This window comes from Pygocentrus nattereri, chromosome 3 (assembly GCF_015220715.1).
Source record: "Pygocentrus nattereri isolate fPygNat1 chromosome 3, fPygNat1.pri, whole genome shotgun sequence".
Taxonomy (NCBI): Eukaryota; Metazoa; Chordata; class Actinopteri; order Characiformes; family Serrasalmidae; genus Pygocentrus; species Pygocentrus nattereri.
Genome location: NC_051213.1, coordinates 43,011,868 through 43,020,610, shown reverse-complemented (window position 1 = coordinate 43,020,610; position 8,743 = coordinate 43,011,868).

Below are 8,743 nucleotides of genomic sequence, written 5' to 3'. Positions count from 1 at the left end.
TCTTCTGTAAAGTTATCGTTTTGGCTATATATATATCTATATATATATATATATATGCACACACACACATATCCATCCATCATCATTCGCTTATCCAAGTCTGGGTCACAACCCTGTGGAGAAAGTTCATTTCGGCTGCTTGTATCTGTGAACTTGTTCTTTCGGTCACTGCCCACTGAGAAATTCTGTCCATAAAAGTTATGAAGTTATCGGTGACAATGGACAGCCCTGGCAGAAACCAGAAACCAATCCGACTTACAGCCGGCTATACGAACCAAGCTCCTACTCCGTTTGTACAGGGACTGAATGGCCTGTAACAACGAGCCCCTCACCCCGTACTCCCGGGGCACTCCCCACAGGATCCCCCGAGGGACGCAGTCAAATGACTTCTCCAAATCCACAAAACACATGTGTACTGGTTGGGTGAACTCTCCCGCACCCTCCAGGACCCTGGTGAGGATAAAAAGCTGGTCCACTGTTCCACGACCAGGGCGAAACTCGCATTGTTCCTCTTGTAGCTGGACTCTCTTCTCCAGTACCCCTGCATAGACCTTACCGGGTAGTCTCCCGATAGTTGGAACACTCCCTCTGGTCCCCTTTCTTAAAAAAAGGGAACACCACCCCAGTCTGCCATTCCATGGGAACCACCCCAGATGTACACGCGATGTTGCAGAGGCATGTCAGCCAAGACAGCCCTACAACATCCAAGTTCCTCCCAATCACGCCCTTCCAGGTCTCACTGTCATTGCTCACGTGAGCATTGAAGTGACCCAGCAAGACAATGGAGTCCCCAAAAGGGACATTTTATATATATATATATATACACGTGTATGTGTGTGTGTGTGTGTGTGTGTGTGTTCTGTCCTCTCTTCTGAGTCCACACTTTACCTGTCTTACAGCTTCAAGTCTTCTCACAAAAAGTTGTCTCAGTCTTAGAGGTTGGTTGCATTTTCTGCTTCTCACAATCATAAATAATCTCAAATGATGCTGAGGTCTGGACTTTAGGGTGGTCTGTCCATTGTTCTGAGAACACCAGCAACTTCTTTGGCCCAATCCCATTTCTTATTTTTACCTCTGCCCCTTGTTTTCAAGTGTCTCCTTGCCCCTTTAACTGAGTTACAAGGGGCAGTGGTTGAAATCTTTCCTGCGAATTGGGACCCTCAAATTAAAAAATAGGATTACTTCATTAACAACTAATGCTGCTCTGTAGATAACCAGGCTGGTCTACAGTGACAGCAGAGGAGGGTAAAGTTCAGCTCCTCACTGCTGGGCTTTAATTACATTTTGGGCATCATATGCTTTTAAAGAGGGAGATGCAACTATCATTTATTTTCACCCACCGCTAAGTCTTCAGTGATATGAAGCTGAAGTCAGATATGCACCAGCTTCTTGTTTGAATTTTCCAGTTTCACCTTAAATGGAGCAGCAGTTACATTTGGGCACTTCAGGTCAGTACCACTGGACTGTTTAAGGTGGAACAGGAAATTTAGCTAGTTAGCTACAGAGACGCTAGCATGCTATTAGTGACTTTTTATGCTTGTTATGAAGAAAAGCACCATAATACATTAAAACTAGTAAAAAATAAGACAATACAATGATTATTATTCTACACACCCTACCCCTAGGAGTGAAAATGCAAAACGGAGAGCTAAGGGGTAAGTGGTAGAAACAAAGGGTGAAATGGGATCAGGCCTTTGTTTGATTTGTCCGTCTCCTTTTCTCACTGAGGGCTTCTTCACATCTACACATCCCTTCAGAGCCGTAGTGTTGAGATGTCGTCTCAGTTTGTAAGGATGGATTTTTTCAGATTTGTTGTAAGAGTGGAGCTCAATTTTCTCCTCTCTCTCAAAGATAGCCTTAAGTTCTGTTGATCTGATGGGGACAGTGTTTTTTGGTCTTTTTAGTCATTTTTAATTTTTTGTAGATTTTATCTAATGTCCTCAGAAATATCTCCTGAAAAATGAGTAACTTGTGGGCTCTGGCATTCACACGCATGCTAATCGGGTGGCTGTAAGGTTCCATTACTGGTTACTACATTAACCTCACAGCTCCAGAGCAAAACTCAAAAAGTACACACCCCTTGACTGAGACATTTGGGGGTAAGGGGGGAAAAGTGTGTAAAATAGATTTGAACAACTGTAAGATTCGGTCACAAGGTTTAAGACGTGGAAAGTAAGCTGTGATATTTCTCTTTTCATGGAACATTAGCTTCATGCATGTGAAAACCGGTCTACTTTATTGTGTCCTTCTTTCACTTAGTTTTCTAAAACATTTCTTTCAACTCATTTGAAGCGACATTCATGGGAAATTGAATCAATTTCGCAATGTTCGTGATACACTGGACACAAAGCATAAATATGATTGGGGGTTTAAGCAGCCATATTATAGATATGGAGAATAATATCAGGCCGGCAGGCCGAAGCGCTGATGAAGGTGATTGTACGTCTCCAGAACGACCCCTCTGAGCTCAGGAACCCTGCTGTGCCCCCGGCATCTTCAAAACAATAAAAGTAATCACCTGCAATATAGCCAATCAACGTCCAGTCAACACATATACACTGACTCATGCACACATACGTTTGTATTCCTATCTTTGTGGGGTTTTCCTATTAACATCTGTATGATTCCATTTCAACACTTAATCACTGACCTTAACTCACAATCTTTCGGATCATCTTTGCTCACAGCCAAATGTCCCTACGTTCAGGTTTTCCGTTGTCCTAGGGACATTGGGACCCTACAAGAAGCTAAATACATGGCCACAAAAACACAGTCATCAGGAACCACAAGCCTCTCAGTCACAATCCAATTAGGCTACAGTAGCCAGGTTTGGCCACACCCACTGTGTTGAAAAGTCAACACTGCAATTTAAATGCAATTCATCCAAAGATGACTGTGTACTTCATAAGCCAAATCTAATGCACTTTGTTAACTGATTGTAATGATGTGACTCTCTGAACGCTTAATGGTGGGTTCATTAAAATGATGCAGCTCTCGATGACTTTTCATAACGTCAGTGCAAAGGGAATGACGTCTAGAGACTACAGTTCGCACTTAACGCATTGTACCTGAACAATACCATTAAAGAACCACTGTTGCAGCATATTTGAAAAAGATTAGTCAGTGAAGAACCTTCACACAATGTAAAAAAAAAACTAATTTCAGGGTTCTTTACAAAGCCTTTACATTATACGATTTTTCAAACTTCAACAAAAGGTTCTTCACATTCACATGTCCATTGAAAGGCTTTTCAGAGTACCAAAGTGGTTCTTTTATAGAATCGCCCATGTGGCCATTTTCGGCACCTTTACTTTGTGCCTTATGTCTCAAATGTGACCGTGAGCACTATATTTTTCACTATATGTATAGCGCTATCTATTGCCTAGATATCGTCTATAACTGGACACTGTACATTTTCTTCTAAATGGAGGTGAAAAATTACTATGCTGTTCGTCACATCATTGAATCACACATAAAAGCCTTCATATACACACCCACCAATTGTGAAATAAAAACAGCACGCTCTAAAACAGCCGACGCCCAATCAACACATACTCTTACTCATGAATGTTTGTATTCCTACCTTTGTGGGGTATTCCTTCTAATAACTGTACAGCCAACTGCTTACAAGTTACTTATGTTTCAGGAGTTATTTCTGAGGAGGTCAAATATAAGACAGTCCACTTGTAAACAGAAGAGGAAAGTACATTTCCAAAAGTAGTTCAATGATGTGCAAATTATTTAAATCGTACATTTCACTGAAAATAGCACAAAGACAACAAATCAGATTTTAAAACTGAGAAGTTTTATTGCTTTTTGAAAAATATATGCCTATTTTGAATTTGATGCTAACAACATATTCCAAAAAGTTGGGATGGGGGCATGTTTACCACTGTGTTTCATCATCTCTGTAAGCGTTTGGGAACTGAGGAGACCGACCACCTTTGTTATATTTTTCACTTCATAATGTGCCAAATGTTTTCAGTGGTGACAGGTCTGGACTGCAGGCAGGCCAAATTAGTGGTTGGACTCTTTTATTATGGAGCACTGCTGTTGTAATACATGCAGAATGTGGTTTGACATTATCTTGCTGAAATAACCAAATGACTCCCTGAAAAAGAAATTGTTTGGATGGCAGCATATGTTGCCAAAACATGCATATATCATTCAGCATTAACGGTGCCTTCACAGATGAGCCAGTCACCCATGTCATGTGCACTAACGCACCCCTATACCATCAGGAATACTGGCTTTTGAACTGCACACTGATAACAAGGTGAGTGGTCTTTAGCCTGGAGGACACAGCGTCCATGATTTTCAAAGTTTCCACAGGAAACTTTTCCACTTCCCCTCAGTCCATTTTAAATGAGCTTGGGCCCAGAGAAGGTGGCAGCATTTCTGGATCCTGTTTATATTTGGTTTCTTCTTTGCGTTTTAATTAGCATTTGTGGATGCAGTACATGTTTTCATTGACAGTGTTTTTCAGAAGTATTTCTGAGCTCATGCAGTGATTTCCACTACAGAATCATCCCTGTTTTTAATGCAGTGCTGTCTGAGGGCCCAAACATAACGACCTGCAAACACTGGTTTATGGCCTTGTCCCTTACATACGGAGATTACTCCAGATTCTCTGAATTTTTTAATGTTATTACGTATCTTAAATGATGAAAAAGCAAGAGTTCTCTGCTATTTTACATTGAGAAATGATATTGTTGAATTGTTGCACTATTTGATTGTGCAGGCTTTCACATAGTTTTGAACCCCTCCCCATCTTTATTTCTGGAAGACTCAGCCTCTCTGGGATGCACTTTTTATACCCAATCATGTTACTGAGCAACTAACCACCAAGTGTTTTTTTAAGGATTACACAACCTTACCAGCCTTTTGTTGCCTCCGTCCCAACTTTGTTGTTGGCATCAATTTCAAAATGGGCACATATTTTTCAACAACAATAAAATTTCTCAGTTTCAACATTTGATATGTTATCTTTGTACTATTTACAATGAAATACAGGCTTTAAATGATTTGCACATTATTGCATTTTGTTTTTTTATTTACATATGTCACAGTGTCCCAACTTTTTTTGGAAATGAGGTTGTAAAAGGAGAAAAAAAAAGTGTTCAAAAAGTGATTCACAGATACAGAGAAAATGGGACTCCTCACAACCACCTGCAACACCTGGTAGACCCCCAACACTGTCCCCATCAGATAAACAGCACTTAAAGCTTTCATCTTTCAAAGAGAGGAGAAAATCAATCAGCTTCCACTGTGAGAAGACAACCCAGCACTATGAGTCTGAAAGGATGTGTAGCTGTCAAGAAACCTCACTGAGCAAAGGAGACAGACACATCAGACAAAGAAGCTGAACAATGGACTGACCACTCCAGAGACCAGACCTCAATATTACTGAATGAGTTTGGGATTACTTAGATTATGAGAGGCAGAAAATGTTAAACCAACTTCTAATACTGAAATCTGGAGGTGTGGAAAAATATCCCTGCAGATGTCTTTGAGAAACTGGGTGTACTGAAACGAATAGAGGCACAATAAATACTATACCAAGTTGATATATCTAGTTGTTGAGTCTTCAGTGTATTTTTCTGTTAAATATTTTTTTCCTGAAACTACAAACTGAATCATTTTCACTTAATTGCCATTTTGTCTGGAAACAAATCAAATCAAATCAAATCAAATTTATTTGTATAGCGCTTTTTACAACGGATGTTGTCACAAAGCAGCTTTACAGAATTTCAGAAAAGACAAAGTTTCAACAGGACTGTAAGAATGTACAGAAACCCCCACGGTGGGCAAGCCGGGGGCAACAGTGGCAAGGAAAAACTCCCTCAGAACTGAAGAAGAAACCTTGGGAGGAACCAGGCTCACCAGGGGGGACCCATCCTCCTCTGGTCAAACTACCTACAAGTGATTATACTACTAATATTATCAGCAGTAATATTGATATTAGGAATGTATAATTTAGCAAAAGCATAATTGTGTCTGAGGGGAGAATCAACAAACGTATAAATAAATGCATAAATAAAACAAATGCATAAATAAATGAAGGGTCATGTATGAAGAGACTTGTTTAGCTTCTTTATTCATTCTGTCTGTATTGTTACAGCGCCAGACAGGCCTTTGTAGTTTCGGGGTGTGGATGGCTTGTATGTGAGGGAGACGGAGCGACAGAGCTTTGTTTGCTTATGAGATTCGCCGCTGGTAAGACTGTGTGTTTAATGATGACAGCGGGACGCTTGGCTGGACGGACTGTGTATGTATACACACGTACACGTGTCTGTCTGGTGTGCTACAGGGGGCTGCATAACCCCCGGGTCGGGCAGTTCCACACAGACACCTTCAACATATGCATGAAAAAAGCTTTTCTAGTCTTTTAATAACAGTTACATAATGTAATGTTGGCATGCTGTGAGTAGCTTTGCTGCTTGTAGTTCTCAGGAGTTAATAATGGACACTAATCATAATTCAGGCCTGTTTCAGTGAAAACGTTAGTAGGTCTTTGAGCTTGTGAAGTCATTTTTTCTCCAAATAAACTCACTTCAACTTGGTTTCTTTATACGAAAAGCATAAACTCTCCAGCTAGCTAATTCAATGATGGTGGTGACTGTACCTCAACAGTTAATTCAGTACCTATAGCCTCCAAATCAGATTTGTGCATCTGATGCCTTGTGCTCCCCACATCCTCTATTGCATCACCTTGCAAAATGAATTAAAACTTATTAGGCCCATAATATCCTAGCTACACCACCTAGTTACAAATCACTGTTGTCAGAAGAAAACCTTGTATCTCCAAAATGGTAACTTTACAGGAGAAGGAAAAAAAAATTACTTTTAATGTAATTGGTCAATGGAACCAGACATATTTTCCCAAGTCATTTAGGGCCATTTTGTTTGGTCCATTTTTCATGGAATTTACATACAATGTAAAAGGCAACAGGCATTTTCTAATTATGTCAAAAACTGAAAAACAACATAAATGGAGATACAAGGTTTTCTTCCGACAGCAGCAAAATATTCCCTTAGGCTTTAAAAACAGAGCGAACCACAGAAGATGAACATTTGTTGTGAAACGTTTGTTGACGTTTTGTTGGCTTTTGCTAAATTATACATGTGTGCCCCCTTGTGGTCAAATATTGCAGTGCACCGTTTACAACCCTGGTCAGATGACATGTTCACATAAACACATAAATGTGGCACGTTTTTTGCAAATTGTAATCCACAATTTCTACTTACGTATTGAAAAAATGTGCCTTAACTTTTGCACTTTTATGCTTTTTTCACCCAATATGTTAAATTCAGCAAATAAATGTGTTAACCTATTTTTACTTAAAATATTGTATATATATTCTCTCAGTACTGTGCGAAAGTCTTAGGCACCCAAGACACATTTTCAAAATCTATTTTGTTTGTGTTGATTCGCTGAGAAAAGTGTTAATTAAACAAAACGTATAGAATAATAATTAATAATGATTATACATATATATATATATATATATATATATATATATATATATATGTGTGTGTGTGTGTGTGTGTGTGTGTGTGTGTGTGTGTGTGTGTGTGTGTGTGTATATAATCGTTTTTAATGTATATATATATATATTATATATATAGATATATATTTTATGGATGTTCGTGTGTTTGTTTTGCCATTTTCAAACCTCTCCTATTATATATAGTTAAAAAGCAGCTCCTGGTTTGACCAATCAGTGCTTCAGTAAGTAATTGATAATATTGACAAGTCTCTGTGGTGGTCGTTCCTTTTGGTTTTTGTGTGTATAAAAATGTAACATGTCAAAACAAAAGATGTGCAAAGCAAGAACACCAATCAGGGCCCAGCGGTCACTTTGTTCTGAGCTTGTTTTGACCTGTTGGTCATACCGACCCAGTGCAAGCACACGGTTCAACGTCAGCGCAGCAGCGTAAAACTTTGGGAGCACATCCGTCACCTAAATGATGAACTAACCTAACTTTGTGTAAATAGACCACAATATAGAAATATGTCCACATATGCAGTCGTGACTATGACTGGTTACTTTTTTTCTCAATTCATACAAACACTTTCATTTTATAGTAAATTAATTTCAGTTAGTTAATGTTTATGAACAGAGGCCTACAGATCAACACAGTACAGGAAGCTCATCTGTGATCCTGAGTTTAAAGCCAGTTTTTATTCAACTTGTAAATAATTTACAAAGTAATCTGAAACTGAAACTTTGCTTGTGTGTAAAAAGTGATTTCAGAGCCACTCGGTTCTCCTGATGGAAACTGTTTACCTTCAGTGTTTTGTGCTCATGATCATTTTAATAGACGTCAGCGTCACTAATTAATGACGTTCTATTAAAAGACTGGTTTACCAAGAGAGACGCTGGAGGATTTTCACCTGAAATGAGTTCATGAACGAGTCTTGTTATAAAAATGATAACAGGACATCAGAGCCAGAATTGCTCTTTTAGTACTTTTACTTTATACTTAAGTACATTTGAAGGTAAATACTTTAGTACTTTTACTCAAGTGGAGGTCTAGAGTAGGGACTTCTACTTTTACTAGAGTAATATTTTACCTTGGGTATCTCTACTTTAACTCAAGTACATGACTTTGCGTCCACTTCTGGATATTTTAGCCTCTTAACACCAGTGCTACAACACCACCTACAACAGTTAGCCTCCAGCTCCAGCCCTGTGTTCATTTTGGATTTAGGCTGGAATACTTTTTGTTTTTCCGTTGC